At 47.6% G+C, this 21797-nt stretch overlaps 1 pseudogene; it reads left to right on the top strand.

Moving 5' to 3' along the window:
• The first annotated feature begins 12273 nt into the window (after positions 1 to 12273).
• On the top strand, positions 12274 to 20317 carry LOC142428650 (aspartate--tRNA ligase, cytoplasmic pseudogene; annotated as a pseudogene).
• Positions 20318 to 21797: the final 1480 nt, after the last annotated feature.

Raw genomic sequence — 21797 nt, 5'->3', positions numbered from 1 at the left:
GTGTATGTGTGTTCTATAGAGTACATATAGTAGAACTGCCCTGTAGATCATGTATATAGTGTCCCACGGCTGGAATCTTTGAAGGGAGCACATCTTTTCTCCCTTGAAGCAGCTGATAGATCCTAACCACCAGCCTTTCTATTAGCAGCTGAATGCTTAACCACTGCACTACCAGGCTCCCAGAAGCACTCGAGATCCCTTCCAGCATTCCAGAAAGAGGTGAACTTCTAATCTTCCCCAACATCCAACCAGCCATTTGACTACCTGCTTCTCTGGACAATGGTATCCTGCCAGCTGTCTGCTGGCCCATTGCAGTTTAACCACTTTATTGAGCGCCATAGGTGAGCAGGGCAGTAGGCTGAAGTCAAAGATGGATCTGATGGGGTTCCTGCCCTCCAAGGCATGCAGAGCCTATGAGACCTCTGGGTACAGCTCTGCGCTATCTTTTGACAGAGGTTTTAGGAAAGTTTTTAACCTAAGCACCTCCTACCTGTGTTAGAAGTATTTCATAAATGTGAACTTATTTAGTCCTCATGTCTCATACATAGACTAGCTAAAGCAAATTAAAGAAATGATGAAGAGAACTGATTGGAAAATCCCAAAGGGTGTCTGGAGAAGGCAGAGTACAATATTATCAAGAGAACCAAAAGAGAAGATCATGCTCAGCCTTTCTTTAAAAGAATGGAAGGAGAAACCTCAAGCCTCAAGTTGCAGTATTGAAGGATCCCGTGGGTAAAATGCAGCCCTGGTGGTACAGTGGTTAATGTCCAAAGACTGGCAGAACCTGCCAGCTGCCCACAGGAGAGATGTGCAGTCTGCTTCCATAAAGACAAACCTAGGAACCCTGTGGAGGAATTCCACTTTGTCCTACAGGGTCACGATGAGTAAAAATTGACTCAATGGGAGTGAATGGGTTTGTTTTTTGCTATGGATCAAGCGAATGACAGGATGTATCAAAAGAAGATGGAATATGCAGAGTCACTGTACAAAAAAGAATTGTTCAACACTCAGTTCGGCCATTTCAGGGAGCCAGCCTGTGAGCAAGAACCTGTGGCACTGAAAGAAGTCCAGGCTGCACTGAAGTATTGGCCAAAAATAAAAATGTTTCAAGAACTGATGGAATATAAACTGTGCTATTCAAAAAAAATGGATGTGATGCTGGAAATACTCATCTATGCCAAGAAATTTGGAGGACGGGCCAACTAATGGGAAGAGATCCTTATTTGTGCCCATTCTAAAGAAAGACAATCCAACTGAATGCAGAAATTATTTTTAAAAACCTTTACTGAAGATCACCCAAAAATGGTTACAGCAATACACCAACAGGACACTCCAACCTGAACTTCAAACCAGAGTCATGGGATGTGAAAGGGGTATTATGCCTGGTGTCACATGGATCCTGGCTGCAAGCAGAGACCACGCGAAAGGTGTTTGCTTGCCAACAATGAACGCGTGAAGCACATTGCCGCATGCAAAGAACTGGAGGAAATCATGCTAAGTCAAGTAAGCCAAGCACAAAAGGACAAGGACAACATGAATCCGCTGAGGTAAGCTTAAAAAAAATGGCGCATAGGGGAAAAGATACTATTTACATACATCCCTGGGGTGAGGTCCAGTTACTATGACAGGGGCCAAACCCAATCCAAGGATGTATATGGCAACCAAGTAAATAGTGGTGGGTAGAGAAAGAGGGCAAAAAAAGCGTGAGTGGGAGGGAGCAGGGCACTAACCCACCCAAGGGAGGGTATTGTTTATATCTCTATAGGAGAGGGAGAGAGAGAACAGGCTTCAACCTGATGCGCCAAGACATGAATACAACATACTGGCATGTACCAGGGAACCAATAGAAAGGTTTGTGGGGTCGGCCCTAATCCCAACTATGTGGACACCCCCCCTCCGAAGAATGCACTTGAGAGGACAGCACTGGGCTACAGCTTGGGGAGAGGGGTGAGTCTGATTCGAGCACACGGGAGAAGCAAAAAGGGATGGAGAGGGAGGGGAGGACATCTGGCCCACCAAGCCCCAAGGACAATATTCCTGCTTGGAGCAGACAACGCACAGAGAGGCCCATAGGACCAGCCCCACCACAAGACACGACGTCCCTCACTAAACCATAGCGCCTCGGGGGACAACACTGGAGACACAGTACAGGAATTGTGCACAGTCTGACCCCACCACACGGATGAAACACAGAGGGCATGCAACAGAGCGCAGCAAGAGGAGCAAAGTGATGAAATCCCGGGCGGAATACCAAAATTGGACTTTGGAGACAGTGTAGCACCCCATCAGACTTGACTGGAAAACGCTTGTAACAGCCAAGAAACAGACCTTGAACTATTTATAGGCTTTTCCATTGTTGTCAGTGGCTTTCTCTTTGTCTTTGTTGTTACTGTTTTGTTGGTCTTGACTCCCTTTTTGTTTTGTTTGGCTTTGCCTGGTTTTTGCACTTATTAATGTACCTACATGTCTATCTAGTGGAAAATATAAGTGGGAAAAACAATTCAGAGATGAAAACAATGAGACCAATGGTTCCCAGGGGGTGAGGGTGATACGAGAGGAGGGGAGGTGGAAGTAAGGAATTGGGGGTGGGGAAACCAACCCAGGGACAAGGGAACAACAAGTGAACTAAAATCAGTGGAAAGAAGGCCATAGGATATGTAGTGGGGCTTAATCAAGGGCAATGTAGCAGCTAGGATTTACTAAACCCAAATGAAGGCCAAACATGATAGTGGGACAAGAGGAAAGTAAAAGGAAATAGAGGAAAGAACCAGGAGGCTCACAGAGTTGGCCTTTGGATTCCGGACATATTCGTCTTTACCTCCATTATGTAGCACCAGTCCAATTTCTCCTTGGTAATCAGGATCAATCACACCACTCATACAGTGACACCTTTCCTGACCTGTTGATCCGAAGGCATGAGAAGCCCAAAGTGGCCAGGGGGCGTTCTCAGCTGCCAATTCAGTGGCATTGTGCTGTGTTTCCAGGTGGGAGAGTTCCTTCCTTCGGGACCAGGTCCTCCAGGCCTGAGGAGCACAGGGTTGCTGGGACAGGAAGCAAAAATGCTGCAAGTAGATCACTGGGAGTAATAGTGAGTGGTGCCACTCCAGCTTCTACCCCTTGGTTCCTGGACCCATGAATTCTGGCTATTGGAGACACAGCACCATATATTGGCCACTGGTTTAGAGCGTATACAGCTTCCTGGAGAACATTGCCCCAGCCCTGCAAGTTGCTGCCACCTAGTTGGCACCGTAATTGTGTCTTTAGGAGCCCATTTCATTGTTCTGTCAACCCAGGATCTTCAGGATGATGAGGAACATGATACAACCAGTGGGTTCCATGGGCATAGACCCATTGCTGCACTGCACTTGGTGTGAAGTGAGTTCCTTGATGTGAAGCAATGCTATGTGGGATGCCATGCCGGTGGATGAGGCATTCTGTAAGTCCACGAATGGTAGTTCTGGCAGAAGCATCACGTGCAGGGAAGGCAAATCCATATCCAGAGTAGGTGTCTATTCCAGTAAGAACAAAACGCTGCCCACTCCATGATGGAATGGTCCAATGGAATCAACCTGCCACCAAGTTGCTGGTTGCTCTCTGCGAGGAATGGTCCCATATCTTTGACTTAATGATGGTTTCTGCTCCTGCCAAATGGGGCACTCAGCAGTGGCAGGGGTCTCCACATGGCTGCTCCAGCACCCAGGGCTGCACCAGGGTAGGTCCTTGTGGCTTCTCCTCGGGGATGTCATGCAGAAAGTGAGCCTTGATGGAGAGGGCACCCAGATCTACTTGTTGAGTGGAAGTGGGAGAAATGCAGCAATAAAGAGATGGGTTGAATTTGGCCCCTGACACCTCTGAACTTGGTTTACAGGAAAAAAGGAGAAGATGGAAGCAGGTTGACTGGTCTAAAGTTCATGACCTAGCACGAGGGGGCCAGGCTTGTTGAGTATTGGCGAGAGTCCATGGTCTAAAAGCAAGGCAACCAATGGGCACCCTGTGGAAGCTGAGTGAGGCAGCCCACATTGAGTTGACCAGAACCCGACCAGATGGAGATTTTTGTGCCTGTGAACTGGTGCATATTGTTGCTGACTTTATGGATGGCTTGTCCGGATTTGAATTGGCTTATGGATGCAGACTTTACCCATTTCCAATTGGAATGAAGACTCTTCATGTTGAAAAATATGATTGTCTTCTCAGAGAACTGGGTTGATATAAATGGGCAGTATATAAATTGAATACTCAAAATTGGGGGAATAAAGGCATGAAGTGGTTGGCTTACAAACGTTCATAGGTGGGGGAAAATATTCACAGGATTATAGGATTAAGGTGTAGGAGTTACTTAATTTCAATTGTGACGCTAAAGAATTATGTACAGGTGCCAGGTTGGCAAGAGGTAGATTCAGGTAGTTTATTGTGCCAACCTGGCTGATAAACACGTGGGGTTAATTGAAGGGTGGAGGGATAAATGGCTTAGTGAGCCTTGCCTTTCTAGTTCTCAGGTCTCTTGCTTTCTGATGGCCGGATCAGGGTGCAGCTGCCTTAGCCAGTTCCCTTCTTTAGCTGGCAAGACTCACTTCCTGCAAGACATCCCTAAGGAGAAGCCACATGGACGTACTCCAATGCAGCCCTGGGTGCTGGAGCACCCATGTGGAGACCCCTGCCAGTGCTGAGACGCTTACACATTCACCGACTCGGCCTTCCTCCTGCAGTCAGCATCATAGTGTATGTTTTTTGAAATGGAGGACTTTGTGGATTGGTGTTGGACATATGGGTTAATGTTGGACTTGTGGGCTTGGGGAGCACTGGGTTGGGATGTTTTCTTGATGTACACTTAACCTTTATATAAAACTCTCTCTTATACATGAGTTTCTATGGATTTGTTTCTCTAAAGTACCCAGACTAACACACTCACCTTCCCAACACGATTGCTGAAGACAAAATGGGTGCATAAGTAAATGTGATGAAGAAAGCTGATGGTGCCCAGCTATCAAAAGATATAACATCTTGGGTCTTAAAGGCTTGATGATAAACAAATGGCCATCTAGCTGAGAAGCAACAAAGCCCACATAGAAGAAGCACACCAGCCTGTGTGTGATCATGAGGTGTCGATGGGATCAGGTTTCCGGCATCTAAGACCCAGAACAAAACCATCCCCAAGGTGAATGGGGTGGGGAGGGACATGGAGTAGAGACCCAATGCCCACCTGTAGACAATTGGACATCCCCTCACAGAAGGGTCACAGGAAGAAATGAGTCAGGGTGCAGTATAGCACCAATGAGACACAACTTTCCTCTAGTTCTTTAATGCTCCCCCCCCACTATCATGACCTCAATTCTACCTTACAAATCTGATTAGACCAGAGTATGTACACTGATACAGATAAAAGCCTGCAACACAGGGAATCCAGGATAGATAAACCCCTCAGGGCCAACAATAAGAGTGGAAATACCAGGACAATTAGGGGAGGGTGGGGGAAGAAAAAGGGAATTGATCACAAGGATCAATTTATAACCCCCTCCCAGGGGGACAAACAAGGAAACAGTGGCTGAGGGGCTGAGGCAGTTAATTTATTGTGCCAGCCTTGCTAATAAACACATGTGTGATTAATTGAAGGGCGGAGAGATAAATGACTCAGTGAGCCTTGCCTTTCTTGTCTCGCACTCTTTGATCATTGGTCCAGTGTGCGGCTGCCTTGCTTGTTCTGTGCCTCAGTTTGCAATCTACACTACCTGTGGGACACCTAACCTGTGGACTGTGTTGCTGTAATTTGAGGTTCCTTCAATACCTGTTTTGCCACACAACTGGAATATACATCTCTTGAGCTGAGGACTAACTGTTGGTGACCTGGCTGACTGTTGGTGACCTGCCTTGCTGTTTGCTGCCTGTGCCGGGATAGGCTGAATCTCTCTACAGAGGACTACCTGGCGGCCCTCAAGCCTTGAAGGACTGCCAGTGTCTCACAACTCTCTCACGGGAGTGAGTTGCACTGAGCCATTTATACGGCTTTATAATTTAACTGTTCATTTCTTGTGTTATATATCTATCTATCTGTGTATATATCTATCTGTATATATATATATATATATATATATATATAATTATTAGCAATCTGGTTTTGTCTCTCTAGAGAACCCAGTCTAACACCAGGGCCATGGAGGACACCGTAAGATATGGAAATAATTATAACATCAAGGATTCATGAATCAGGGCAGGCAGGGGAGGGAGGGGAAGAAATAGGGAGCTGATATCAGGGCCTCAAATGGGAAGAAAATGCTTTGAAAATGATGGCAGCATATGTGAAATGTGCTTGACACTCTGGATGAATGTATGGATTGTGATAAGAGATGTTAGAGTCCCCAATAAAAGTAGTTAATAAAAACAAAAGATGTTTGCTTGCATTTTATTGAATATGCAAAGGCATTTAACTATGTGGGTCATAAATATGTACCATATAGATATAGATATTGGGAAGATATCATTGGGAATTCCAGAACACGTCACTATGCTGATGCAGAACTTGTACATTAACCAAGAGGCAGTTGTTCTAGCAGAACAAGGGGACACTGCATAGTTTTAAAATCGGAAAAGCATGTGTGAGGCCTGTCTCCTCTCCCCATGCTTACTCATTCCATATGCTCAGCCAACAATGAGAAGCTGGACTGGCTGAAAAAAGAATGTGGCATCTGGTTTGAAGGAAGGCTCGTTAACAACTGTTGACATGCAAATAACACAACCTTGCTTGCCAAAAGTGACGAGGAAAAACTCCAGCCTTCAGTTTGATTTACGATGCAACATCACAGAAGCTGGACCATCCTCACAACTGGACCAATGAGCAACATCCAGGTAAGCAGAGGGAAGACTGACGTTGTCAAGGGTTTAATTTTAGTTGGATCCACCATTAGCAGCCATGGAAGCAACAGTCCAGAAAGCGGGGGACATTGGGGAAATCTGCAAAAGACCTTTTAACATGTTAAAAAAAACAAAGGTTAAAAAAAGCAAAGGTGTCACGTTGAGGACTCAGGTTGCACCTCACCCAAGCTCCAGTCAATTCCCTGGCCTCCCATGCGTGGAAAGGCTGAGCAGTGGAGAAGGAAGAGTGGAGAAGGATGGGTGCCCCTGGCAGTTGAGAAGAATACTGAGTCTACTACAGAGCTCCAAAAAGTGTGGGGGGAGTGGCTTTGAGAGGCGATGGCTTTTCTCGCCAGAAGGATGACCAGGGGTGTCTTGGAGGAAGAACTGCCATAAGGCCCCTGAGAAGTGAGGATGACCAGAGTTTATCTTACCTTATTTTGGACATGCCCTTATCAAGGACTAGTCCCTAGAGAAGGACATTGTGCTCTGTGATGTAGAGGAAGACCCTCCGTGTGGCAGTTATACAAGCTCCTGTCAACTTGGGAAGAAGGGGATGGAGTCTAACCTGTCAATCAGGTCACAGCTTGCTGACCTCATTTGGAGGCGTGATGGAGATAAATAGCTCACTGGAAGCCAGATATACTCTCTGAGACACATTCCTGCTGACAAGACACATGAAGCTACAAGCTACATTGATAAGAGACAGAGTCCTGGAGCTGGAGGAGCCATGTGGAGACCCATGCCAGTGGTGAGATGCTTCCACTGCCACTGGATGCACAAGACTTTCCACCCTCTGGCTCGTGATCTTCCTGCATTCAGTGTCATTGCATGTGTTGCAGGAGCCTGAAGAGGAATTTATAACTGGTATTGGGCATCTGGGCTAATATCGGACTTATGGACTTGATCCGGACTGGGCTGGGATGTTTTCTCAATATTCAATTGCTCTTTAATATGAAGCGCTTTCTTACACACATATGTCCCCTGGATTTGTTTCTCTAGTCTACCCCAACTAACACTCAAGGAGATGGATTGACACAGTGGCTGTAACAATTGGCTCAAAAGAAGCAATGATTGTGAGCTTTCCCCTCCCCAACCTTGGCTTTTCAGCCAAGACTGTCTGTTCCTCTGCCTTGGCCCTCCTCCCAACCACTCCCACGATGCCCCTTTCTCCTCCTCCAATCCCTGCTTCTACTTAAGATTTCTGTGCCCTTGTCTAGTTGAGGTTTCACATGGAGGATATGCTGCTGGCTGACTGAGTTCATAGTTCATATGTGTCACTGCTTCTGCTTTGCCGAGGGATGGATAGGGGGTCACTCAGCCTCAGTTTCTCCATCTGTAAAGTGGGACAATAGTCATACCCTAAACCAATGTTGCAGGGGTGAATGAAGTGGTGCGTGGGAAGTTATCTGAGTTTCTTGTTGCTGCAATAGAAATAGATCGATGGGTGGCTTGGGCAAACAGGAATGTATTTTCTCACAGCTCCAGGGTGCCAGCTCCAAGGTAAGACACAGCTCCTCTGTGTCTGAAGGCAAAGAGCCAGGGAATCTTATTCTGTTCTCACCACCAAGCACTCTGCTTCCAGAAGAGCTCTCCCATTCCCATGGACTTCGGTGAACTGTGGTACCCTTAGGCACCTCCCTTCCAGGCGATCTATCATGGGTCTGTCAGACCTCTGAATCAACTGCCAACCTCTTACAGAGGGGTGCAGAGGGGGGAAGCCCAAAGTTGAGGCTACCATGTGAGGAAGGGAGGCAGGTGCCCCAAGAGCCCACCCAGGTGGCAAGAATCCTGCAGAAGGGTCCACAGCCAGAGCCAGAACTCTCAGGCAGGGGCAGGAGCTCATGCAGCATCTGATCACAGCATCACAAATCTCGTGGGGGGGGGCGGGCGCTCAGAGCCTATCCGGCCAAGTAGCTTCCTCTAATGTCTGTGAAGGACAGGAGGAAACCGATGTGCTTTGTCCTGCACGACTTTTAAAACGCTTCTAAATTGTTCTCTCTACTGAACACCAGACACAGTAAGCTTGCCAGGCTAATTCCTGAATGGGCACTCTGTTGGCAAGGGGAGCAGATGGAAGGGGGTCTGGGCATAGCCAGAGCCCTGGGTCTCCCCACGTCTTCCAAAGAGCATCCTGAAGGAGCCACTGCAGCAGTGGTTCTCCACCTTCCTCATGCCGCGACCCTTTCATAGAGTTCATGTGGTGGTGACCCCCCCAACCATAGGATTATTTTCGTTGCTACTTCATCACTGCCATTTTGTACTGTTATGAATTGGGCAACCCCTGTGAAAGGGTCCTTCAACCCCCAAAGGGGTCACGACCCACAGGTTGAGAACTGCTGCACTACAGGGAAACTGTACTACAGGGAGACTGGGAGGAGTAGCAGTTAAGTTAGTTAAACAAACAAACAGCCATTGCTTTGGCGTCTGCTTTGACTTGTAGTGATATCATGTACAGCAGGTAGGACACAATTCTGCTCCATAGTTTCCACTGGCTGATTTGTTTTGGTGGGGGATGGGTGGGGAGTAGATTGGCAGGCATTTCTTCTGAGGTACTTCAAGCAGATTCAAACCTGCCACTCTTTGGTTCGCAGTCCAGTATGTTAACCATCTGCACCGTCTAGACTCTTGGGGGGGGGGGAGACTATGGCCAGATAAAGCCCCTTCCTACAGAGAGCAGACGGTACCCTGCGCTCCACCACCTTCGCAGGCATCGCCTGGGCCAGGGGCACCCATCCTTGGCAGTCAGTGAGTGAAGTCGGAGCCAGGCCTCCAGCCATCCTCCCCTCTCTAGCTCAGAGCTCTAACCAGCGGCCTCACTGAGGCCCAGACTCTGACCACTTTCCAAGGAACCAGTAGCTTAGGTACCCCTAGTTACAAGCCACGCCCCTCCGGAGCCTACTGGACAGTACATTCCAGGGCCACTGTGGGAGGCTTGCAGTAACAAACAGAGCTACTTTGTGACCCCTCCTGATTATTATCACTGTGTTACTAGTCAAAGGTGCTTCAGGGCATCTGGAAATGTGTCTTCAGTGGCTTTCACGCCTAGAAAGTGACCATATACTCAGCCCTTTGAGTGAAGCTAGATACAGACTCATAATCTGTTCCAACTCGCATACAGAATGGACTTCGAGACAGATTTAGAAGTGGAATTTGTTCGTAATCTGGGTCACAACCTGATTCCTTTCCACCATCCCAGCAGCCAGGCCAGGCCTCTCTCAGTCTGCCCGGGGAGCCTCGAGGTGCCATGTTTGGGCTGCTCACCGCAAGATCAGAAGTTCGAAACCACCAGCTGCTCTGGGGGAGAAAGATGAGGCTTTCTGCTTCCGTAAAGATTTACAGCCCCAGACACTCGTCCCTTCACCTTCACCTTCACCGCTCCCACAGGGGACTAACAAGTCTTTACTAACAAGTGTCAACTCCAAAGATCCCTGAGAATCGGAGGTGGGCAAACCAAGTTCCCTGTCTTTGGAGTGGCGGGAGGAGCAGCTGGCCCCCATCCCAGGGCTCACCATGGAGGCACAGCCTGTCTGTACCCACCATCTTGCAAACTCCTTGCAGGGGCGCCCTCTCCCTGCTCAGCCACAGACTGCTTCTGGGCAAGGAGGCCCTTCCCCAGAGGGGGAAGGCCCAGGTCCAGGCCCTGAAGGCAGTCACCATGGGAAGAGAAAGAGGCTGGAGCTGCAGCTGCAGCAGGCAGTAGGGAGTGTGGCTGCAGGCTTGAGGGTTCTCTAAGGACGGTCCTGACACCACCCTTTCTTCTCTGACTTCGAAGCCCAGTTTCAGTGCCAGTCCTTCCCTCTGACTGAAGTGGACCTTTTCCAAAAGAAGCCCGAGGTGTGCCCTGGGCCCAGGCCTTTAGATCCTGAGCCCAAGAGCTATGAGGCTCAAAATGCCCACAGGGGAAATATAAAAAGATTGGGGAAAAATACCCACAGGGGGCAATGGCCAACCTTTCTGCGCCTTCTCTTTTCCTTCCTGTGCTAGACTGGGTGGACTAGAGAAACAAATCCAGTGACACTCATACATGTATAAGAAAGAAATTTATTTCAAGAAGTATTATATATCAAAAAAGTATCTCAGTCCAGTCTAACTCAAGTTTGTAAATCCGAGACTAGTCCATCAGTCCCTCTTCAGGCTCACACAGCCACATGCAATGATGCAGAATGCAGGAAGGTCACAGGCCGGTGGGTGCAGAGTCACATGGATCCGAAGTGATGGAAACATGACCAGGCTCTGGCAGTTCTCAGGCAGAAAGGGCAGGGAGAAAGACAGACACGGTGGGCCCCAGGGTCCTGTTGGGGAAAGACCAGCCCCCCACAACTAATCACAAGTTCGATAGGCACAATTGTACGGTTGAGATAGAGATTATAATAAAGTCATAGAGAATAAGGAGAGATCGAAGAGAGATTGAAATAATGGAGTCAGACACATTTCATGGTAGCATGCTCACCTCAGCCCCATGTGGAAGGTGGGAATTGCAGGAGCAAGCAAGACGGGGAAGGGGATGGGGAGAGAAGAGAGGTCTTTATTACTAACCAAGGTTTATATATCTCTGTGGGAGTGCAAGCCCACTAATAACAGGTAAAGACATACATCACAGGAAGGGGTTCCACTATAGGTTATACAGTAATGAGAGGGGGATGATCTAGAGGTATACATGCAATAGGAAGGGGAGGGGTTGGGGGCACAAGATGGGCAGATCCCAGATTCAGGATGGCAGCCTAACTTTGGACTTCACTGAACAGGTTTGACCTGTTCTCTGACTCTCCATGGAAACCATTATCAGTAGGGTGTGAACCCCACCTCCAGGGACCAGATTAATGTCTGAATTCCTGCAGGGAGACTATCTCTAAGCATCTGACCTCCCCTCATGTGCTGGCAAATAGCCTCTAATGTTTGGTATATCAAGGCTGGGGAAAAGTCTTTTTATATCCCACAGGGCCCCTGCTGATAAGACAGTCACACACCCAAGGACATGTCATCAGGCTGTGCTCTGATTGACAGGTTTGATTCCACCCCTAGCCAGGCATAAAATCAGCTGACTACCACAATGCCCATGAAAGGAACCTGTGTGCAGGGAGGGCGGAGGCTATAGGGCAGGGAGAAGTCCCTTCAGCCTGCTGCACGGAAGCCTGGGTGGGAGGGTTTTGACCACTGTCCCTGCGTCGTTGCCCAGTGCCAATGCCAGTGGCAGAAGATTCTTTTTTAAAAGATATGGAGTGTCCTCAATGATACTCCAAGAAAAGCCCAATCGGGGTTTGGCTCAAATTTGAGACTTGACAGAACCCAAAGCCGATGGAGTTGTTTGGGTGTGTGCAAGGGCTCCCGCAGCAGAGGTCAAGGGAAGCAGTGTTTCTTAGTCCTGCGACAGCCGCAGTTCAATGTCCAGGCCCTCGTGGCTGTGGGAGACCATGCGGCAAGCAGATGGTTTAATGTGCTGCCGACAACAACCAAGAGAGCACCGTAGATATAGAAGGTGTGGTGAGAAAGGTGAATCAGACAACTGGGGACTGTACCCAGCAAGGTGTGGAGTCACGTGTTTGAAAGGTTGCCATGGTCAGATTGGCTGAGCCCCACCTGCCCCTGCAGCTGGACACTGCTGGGCAGCCAGAAGGGGAAGGAAGAGCGACTGTGAACCAAGACACCAGACCAGACAGCAGTCATCGATCTTAGGACATCACCTAGCCAGGCTGGCTTCCAGCTCCAGCCTGGCATCTGCCATCTCTTCTGAGCAACTTTAACTAACAAAGGGTTTATGGAAATCCAGACTCCCAACGTTGTTTCAGCTGCCAGGGAAGGAGGGGCCTATGAACGGTACTTACTGCGTCTTATTTTTTAAAATAATGCACATCCGGCTCAGTCCCCACAGCTGTGTAAGCAGACGCATCCCTGCTGACAGCGTTTTCAGCATTTGGACCAGCGTTCAAAGACCCTGGACACCCACAGGCATTGAACGGAGTTTGTTGGCTTGGATATAGAAATGGCTTTTACTTACCACTACCAGGAAGTGAGTGCTACAAGAGATGGCCGACACCTTGGTGCCGATATTCCAAGGGCTTCAGCAAAGGTTCCAGGTTGAAATTCAAACAGTGAAAAAACAATTCCCACGTGAGCCACTGAAGTTCTTAGAGCTGTGATTTGAGGCTTGTGACGAGGGATGCTGGCATCGAAATGCAATGGGGACGAAGAGGACCCGAGTCCACCAAATGGGAAACTGTTGGTCGTTTCAGTCAAAGAAAAGTATGATGCGGATTTTCAGATTCTCGACAAGCATTCCTTTCTATACCGTGCCCGCCCCAAGAAACCGTAAACCGTCAGCTCTTAGGATGTGTTGGTGAGAGGGGAAGAACTAGCACCAGGAGCTCAGAGGATTCATGACCCTCGGCTGCTAACAGAGAGCCTTACCAAAATAATAATAACTTATAAATTATCAAGGGTTCATGAGAGAGGGGGTGGGGAGGGAGGGGAAAATGAGGAGCTGATACCAAGGGCTTAAGTAGAGAGCAAATGTTTTGAGAATGACGATGGCAACAAATGTACAAATGTGCTTGACATACAAATGTGCTTGGATGGATGGATTGTGATAAGAGTTGTACGAGCTCCCAATAAAATGATTTAAAAAAAGAAAGCAAGAGCCTTACATCGTGGAATTGATTTCGAGAACATTAAGGCTTCGTCGATTCTTTCCGCTGTGGAGTCCCGTCCTCATGCCCAAGGGGGGATGGGGTTGGAAGGAGTGACTCTGCTGCTTCGGGGTTCGTCAAGCCCCGAGGTTCCCCTGATCCTAACAGACTCACTCTTTGGAGCAGTGGTTCTCAACCTGTGGGTCGCAACCCCTTTGGGAGTTGAATGACCCTTTCACAGAGGTCTTCTAAGACCATCGGAAAACACATAGTATTTCCAATGATTTTAGGAATGGAGACACAGCTCCTCTATCTGTCCCCAGGCAGGTCTGCCCACATGCAGATACACCCACATACCAGTACCTGGCGTGAAGACTGTTACCCATGCTACACCATGCTTCAAGATAAAATTTCATTTATTTGTAATTAGAAATAAATATTTCACAATATATAATGACATATTGTTTTTGTGATGACTCACTATGCTTTAATTATGTTCAATTTGTAACAATGAAAATACATCCTGCATAGCAGATATTTACATGACAATTCATAACAGCAGTAAAATCACAGTTATGAAGTAGCAACGAAAATAATTTTATTGTTGGGGGGGGTCACCACAACATGGGGGACTGTATTAAAGGGTCGTGACATTAAGGAGGTTGAGGACCACTGCTTTAGAGGAAGCCATGTTATTTAATCTTGCCAGGAATCTGCTCTCTGGACCAGGCTGTCTTTTAGATGCAATATGTGAAAAAGGGTAAATGTCTTATTTAAAGTGCCACATTATTTTTTTATGCATTCAAGACAAATTAATTCCAAAATGAAGATTTTCATAACTTCCAACATGGTTCAGTAGGAAATACTTGAACACTCTAATGAAAAATTCATGTAGTTATGTTGAAAATCCATATTCCAATACCACCAAGTAAATGGTTTTTAAAAAATCATTTTATTGGGGCTCATACAACTCTTATCACAATCCATACATACATCAATTGCATAAAGCACACTTATACATTCGTCGCCTTCATCATTCTCCAAACATTTGCTTTCTGCTTGGGCTCTTGGAATCAGCTCCTCATTTTTCTATTTTTCCCTCCCTCCCCGCTCCCCTTCTCTCATGAACCCTTGATAATTATTGTTATTTTATTATATCTTACACTGCCCTTCACCCACTTTTCTTCCCCCAGAGAGCAGGTTATATGTAGATCCTTGTAATCGGTTCCCCCTTTCCACCCCACCCTCCCTCCACATCCACCAGGTAAATGTTAACAACCATTTTTCCCCAACAGTTTTACTGGCACATAGTCTGCATAACAAACAATTCAATAATTAAATCATATCCAGGAGAATTGTACTGGACAACAGTTTTCAGCAGTTGGACGGCCATGTAATTTTTCTTTGCTATATTAAAATGTGTGGACACAAAAGTGAAGTCTTAAATTTTCAAAATGATGACAGTGAAGTAGCTAACATTTTTGCCAAAGTCTAATTGGCTTATCATGGAAAATTAGAAAGTATCCATACTTAGAAATTACCTAAAGCAGGTGAAATATGGTTGGAAAATATTAATATAATATTGAATTAGATTGGTACACTCTAAACCTGAGTCTCAATAAAATTTCAAAGCTACAAAAAAGAAAAAAGGAAACCGTCTCCCAGGCTATGTTTTCTCCAGATCCAATTCTAGTATTCTAATAATCAAATCATCATTTCTATTATTCAGATTAAGCAAGGCTGACCTTTTGCTGTCTGAGATTAATTAGTCTGAGGTTTAGTGACTGTGAGGAGTCCTGGTGGTGTAGTGGTTCTGTGTTGGGCTGCTAACCACAAGGTCAGCAGTTTGAAACCACCAGCCTCTCTTTGAGTAGAAAGCCTTGTCTTTCTACTCAAAGAGTTACAATCTTGGAAACCCACAGGGACAATTCTACTCTGTCCTATAGGATTGCAGTAATTACTTAATCTGGTGTCAATTTGGGACTTGAGAGTGTTAAGAGTAAAGGGGTGGAGTCTAGTCTGTCAATTGGGTCATAGCCAATGAGGCCTCTGTGTGGGCATGGCCTTCTGAGGATTCTGGGAAATCCTATTTTTCCTCCTTGGAGGTGGGAGACTTTCTCTCTCTGCTCCCTGAGAGGCTCTACTGTCAAGACACATGGCACTACGCTGAGAGACGCCGTGCCCTGGGAACTGGAGAGACCACATGGAGACCCCTGACAGCGCTGAGCTGCTTCTACCGCCACTGGAGCCACCAGACTTTGCACCCACTGCCCTCTGATCTTCCTGCACTTGGTGGCATTGCATGTGTTTCCTGAGTCTGAAGAGGACTTTATAGATTGGTATCGGACATATGGGCTGATATCAGACTTATGGACATGATCTGGGATGTTTTCTCATTATTCAACTGCTCTTGTATATGAAACTCTTTCTTACGCACACGAGTCTCCTGGGATTTGTTTCTCTAGTCCACCCGGACTGACGCAAGGATCGCGATGAGTTGGATTTGGCCCCATGGCAGTGAGCTTGGAGTTGTTTGTTTGTTCATTTACCTTAACAATACAACCTACATTTTGGTGATTGGAAGGTGTGTGTGTGTGGTGATCAGAAGCGGGGAGGGGGGACAGGGAGCTATAGTGTACCCAACTAAAAGACTATATTCCCTAGCCCATTCTGTTCTTGCTGTCCGGTGCCCTCCAGTCAGTTCAACTCATAGCGACCCCGGGTACAACAGGGCAAAACGCTTCCTCGTCCTGTGCCACCCTCGCGGTCCTGCTACATGTGAGGCCACTGTGGCAGCGCGGTGTCAATCCACCCACTGAGGGCCTTCCTCTTTCTCACTGACCCTCTGCCGAGCATGAAATCCGCCAGACACTGGCCCCTTCTCAACCCAAAGCCGAGGCCGTCACACAGCTCCAGCAGTTAGGACAACCCTACCACTTTGGCCACAGTGGGCTGCTCAGAGGTCCCCCCGGAGCAGAGCACCAGCCTTAACTTAAAGACCCAGAGCACCAGCTTCCTCTTGGTTTGGGGCAAGAGGCTGAGGCTCAATTTCCCTTTCCGGTGCCCAGTGTCATAACCGATGACAACGCTGTGGGCTTAGCTGGCTTTCCTGTTCCCTGGGGGCCCAGAGCCTGGCATGCAGCAGCCTGTCTCCCCATGTGGACTGCACAGTTTTAAGAACAGTGCTTGCAGAGGGGAGTCCCGGGCCAGGGGCTGGGGTTCCCTACTCCCTGCCAGGTAACTGTGTGATCCCTGGGATGCCATCAACCCCTACAGTAGACTGAGGACACCTCAGGAGCCTGGGTAATGTAGCAGGTTATGAGTTGGGCTGCAAGCCCCGAGGTCAGCAGTTCAAACCTACCAGCTACTCTGCAGGAGAAAGCTGACATTTTCTTCTGTGAAGATTTATGGCCTCAGAAACTGGCAGGAGCCGGTCTGCCCCATCTGATAATGTTGCGGTGACTCACCACGACCCTGTAGGACAGGGTGTAGCTGCCCCCATGTTTCTGAGACTACGACTCTCTATGGAGTAGAAAGGCTCATCTTCCGCGCTCAGAGCGGCTGGAGGTTGAACTGTTGGTCTTCCGGTTTGCAGCCCAGCATGCAACCCCTGTGCATCCCCCCCAGGGCCCTTGACTCAGTTGACGCAGAGGCTTCATAAGCTTCATATAAACATGCCGTTCTCTTCTGGTTCCATTTTTCCATGAAGTTCACAAATGTCTTGAAGCTTGCCAGATGCAGAGGTGCTTTGAGACCTTGGAGGGACCTCTCGGGCAACAGGGTCGCCTCGCTCACCGGGTGGCCCGCTCCCTCGGAGCCAGGCTTTCCTCGCTTTACGAACAGAGTATTGTTTTCTTCTCACAGACGCGTGCTGAGCGAGGGCATGCTGTGGCTCCCATTTTACAGACGAGGAAAACTGAGGCCGGGGGAGGGTGGTGGTTGGCTCTAAGTCACAGAGCAAGCAATTGGCCCTTGGATTCCGCCCCGAAATTGCAGAATGGATCCTAGTGGCATGAAACGGAGGAATAGAGGGGAATTGGGGGTCAGGAGGTTGGCCCTTTCCCCAAATCTGGCTGTTTGGTGGCCTGGGCATCTGGCAGCCACTTATCCCCGCTCCTGGCCCCATCTATCTCCTGGAGGGTCTCTGAACTCTGCTGCCCTGCTGCCCTGCGGGTCAGCCTGAGGCCGGCCAACCTGAGTCAGCTGCCTGGAACAAGCGGTCTGTCACTCACAGGGTTTGTTTCTCCCCCTCTTTCTTGTCTGAAATCGCAGCCAAGTCAGCCGGGATCACCACTGTTCTGTAGGATTTTGTTATTGTCTTTTCTTTCTTAGTTTTTAAATTTATTCTGTTGCTGTAGCTCCACAAGGTTTTTTCAGGGCCCTAGTGGCACAGTGGTTAAAGCTCTCACCTGCTAACTGGAAAGTCAGTGTCTAGAACCTCCCAGCCGTCTTCTTCCACAAGAGTTACAGCCTGGGAAACAGCCAGGCTGTTCTGCTCTGTCTTCGAGAGTGTCTGTCCATCTGCGTGAGTTCAGGTCCAGGCCTAGGATGAAGAGCATTTTAGCTGGAACCGGGCAAGCCTCTGGTCGTTTGCAGAGTTCCCTCTGGTGGCTGATCGGCGTCACTGCACCCTTCACAAGGTGGATGGCAGTGAGAGCCACCCTAAAGGACAGGATAGAACTGCCCTTGGGGTTTTTCCAAGACTGGGACTCTTTACGGGAGTAGAAATCCTTCTCTTTCTGCCATGGAGTGGCTGGTGTTTTCGAACTGCTGACCTTGCAGATCTCAGTCCAACTTGGAACCACCACGGCTTCTTTGGGCGGGGGCGGGAGGAGTGGGGGGCGTTGTCAAGTATTTTGACATAACGCATGCTTTCACATTTAGTCCTCACAGCAATCCACTGAGTTCAGTGTTGTTACTGTTGCCTTACAGATCATAGGAAAGAGACTTGCAGTGGATAAATGCCTTACAAGTATCATACAATGTTTCCCTAAGTGGGTGATACTGCTCTGTCTCCCCCCCCCCCAGGGCAGGGGCCTTGGAACAATAGAGGGGGGTAGGGGTGGGGGTGGCTGTAAAAGCTGATACACTTTATCTTAGATCGTGGGCTGTAGTACAAAACGTTTCAATTGCCCACCTGGCCCTTGTGGGAGAAGCCAGCCCCCCACAACTAATAATGGGTTCGGTAGGCACAATTGTATGGTTAAGATATATAAAGATTACAGTAAAGTCATAGAGAAATGGGAGAGATGGGAGAGAGAAAGTAAAATAAAGAAGTCAGACACATTCCATGGTAGCATGCTCACCTCAACTCCTCTTGGTGGTCCACGTGGGGATGGGAGGCGAGAGGGCAGGAGAGAGCACTCATGAGGTTTTATTTCTAACCAAAGCTTATATATCTTTGGGGGCATGCAAGCCCCCTGATTACAGATAAAGACCTATGTGACCTACGTCCTAAGAAGGGGTTGTAACATAGGCAATGTAAGCAATAGGAGGGGGATGACCTAGGGGTGTACACGCAATAGTAAAGGAAGGGAATAGGGGTACATATATGGCAAGATGGGCAAACCCTAGACTCAATACAGTAGCCTAACCTTAGTCATTCTTGAGTGGTCCGGGCTTGCCTTCTACTCTCCTTCAAGGGAACACTATCCACAGGGAGTGGGCTCTACTTAGGGTGAGTCAGACTGGAGTCTGGTTGCTCTAGAAGGCTGATACCCTTAAGGAGAATAGCCCCTGACCTACTTTCATTGACCTCCTAGTGTACAGTCATTTACCATGTGTAGCAAGCAGCATCTTGGGTTTGGCATAGATCTGGGGGAGACAACTTGGGAGAAATCTGTCTCCCACAGGCCCTGAATAATTCTGTTTTCTTCTGGAAAGGAACCCCCCCCCCTACAGTGTAGCGCAGGCGTCATCTGGAACCCAATGCATCCTCTGCTTGCTCTCTGAGACGGTCCTCCGACGGTGTGAGCACCAGCTTGGCCACTTCCTTTCCAGACTCTACTTCCTCTTCCTCCCCAGGGTCCCCACCCCCAGTCTTCACCTTGTGCCTTTGTTTTTTAAAAAATCGAATTCAGGTAAATTCCATTCTACATCGGTCAGTGACGTACGTGAAAAGCCTTCCTGGCTCCCACAAATCGGTGGGTATGAGCCTCTTGTAAGGTGACCAGACGTCCCGATTTTTAACAATTTGTCCCACGACGTTTTTTAAAAGTCCTGATTTTTGGAAAGAATGCACGACAAGCTAGGGTATGCGGTTTTCGGCTGCCATGTGGCTATTTCACCAGGATATGAGTTTTATCAATGGTGTCCCGCTTTACCAATGTTAAAATCTGGTCACCTGTCTTAGGTGCTTTTTATTTTTATTTCAGAGAAAACGGTTGAACAGAAAGTGAGTTGATTGGAAGAGGATACTTTGGAAAAGAAGTCCCAAGGGACCTTCGTAGTCTAAAAGCCTTGTTGTTTTTTTTTTAAAGACTATGTCTTACTAACATGTTTTTGTTACCCTTTCTTGGCTTGACAGTTTTTTTTGTTTTGTAAACCAATGAAGTATAACATATGCAGAAAAGAGCACTGATTATAGGTACTCAGCTCAACGAATTTCCACCCGGGGGAGGCTCCCTGGTGGTACCCATTGGTCAGCGTCAGCAGTTGGAAACCATTCGCCATTCCTAGGGAGAAAGATGGGGCTTTAGTTACAGTCTCTTAAGCTCAGAGGGGCAGTTATACCCTGTCCCAAAGGGACCCTGTACGGCAGCATCCACCTGATGCCAGTGAGTTTGATTCTGGTGTTCCGGACTCTCCTGGAGTTCTCGTCTTTCCCAGGGATTACTGCCTACTAACGCCTAAGATTGTAGATCAATCATGTCTGTTTTTAAACTGTTTACAAATGGAATCATGCAGTAGATACTCTGACCGCCAGAGTCTTTCACTCCACATTTTGTCCGTGAAACTACACATGCTGTGGTATGTCGCAATAGTTTGCTCATTCTCATGGATGGATAAGCGGTCTCAATAGCTGTATGCAGCTGAACACTGTGCAGTGTGCAGTATGTCATTGTGTCAACAGACCACGTAAAAAATGCAGTCTACTGTTCATCTTCATTTGGGAGGTTTCCACTAAGGGCTACTATAAACACTCTTTTGTGAGTTTCTTATGGAAGGTGTGGGTAGCTTTTGAGTTTGAACCCAGAGTGAATCGCGGGGCTGTTGAGGAAACATCTGTTTTTTTTTCCATCTGTTCTGTTTATGCATGTCTTATGCAGCAGTTTACAATTTCTACTCCACCAGCAGCATTTGAAAGTGCTAGTTATTCCACATTCTCATCAACCTTTATTATCGCTATTAAAAAAATAGCCAATCTGCTGGGTATGTGGAGGTATTTTACTACCGTTTACATATGCATTTTATGTATATTGTTGATGAGCATCTTTTTATATGCTTATTGGCTATTTGTGCATCTTTTTTGGTGAAGTGCCTGTTCACTGCCTGGTCCTGCGCCATGCTCACAATTGCACCCATTATTGTAGGTACAGTGTGGATTCCTCTTGTGGAGTCTTCCTCCTTTTTCCTGCCCCTCCCCTTTACCAAGCATGATGTCCCCTTCCAAGGACTAGTCTCTCCTGAAAACGTTCAAAATACGTGAGATGAAGTCTTGACAGCCTTGCCTCTTAAGGACATTCCCGTTGTACTTCATTTAAGACAGATTTGCTTGTTCTTTTCGCAATCAAGGGAAATTTCATGATTTGTCACCAGCACCATAATTCAAACGTTTTTCGGGTCTTCCTTATTCAGTGTCCGACTTTCACATGCACATGAGGTGACTGAAAATACCATGGCTTGGGCTAGCCGCACCTTAGACCCCAAAGTAAGCCCTTTCTTTTCAACACTTTAAAGAGGTCTTGTGCAGCAGATCTCGCTATGCCGATGACATCTTTGCTCCATTTATCATCATGTTCCCTACTGGTCCAGTTGTGAAAATCTGTGTGGGTTTGTTTTTTTCAGCATTGAGTTTGTAATCCACACTGAAGGCTGCAGTCCTTGATCTTCGTCAGCAAGAGCGTCAATCTTCACTGGCAGCCAGCAAGGTTGTGTCATTCAAGCTGAGTAAATGGTCACTTTCCATGTCTGGAGAGGGTTAGCCTATGCTTACCTTTTGAAATTAGATTTTCAAAATAATATGAAAGTGCTTTAAAAAAACCCTTCAGAGGAACTCCAGTATCGCCAGGCTCGCTCCTGCAATCCTGTAAGAACGGGGCCCTGGAGAAGGAGCCCCACAGGTTCTCCTACTTAAATAAGAGACAGATTCCAGCCCAGTCGGGT

This window comes from Tenrec ecaudatus, chromosome 16 (genome assembly GCF_050624435.1).
Source record: "Tenrec ecaudatus isolate mTenEca1 chromosome 16, mTenEca1.hap1, whole genome shotgun sequence".
Classification (NCBI taxonomy): Eukaryota; Metazoa; Chordata; class Mammalia; order Afrosoricida; family Tenrecidae; genus Tenrec; species Tenrec ecaudatus.
This window is presented reverse-complemented; position numbering and strand designations above follow the sequence as displayed.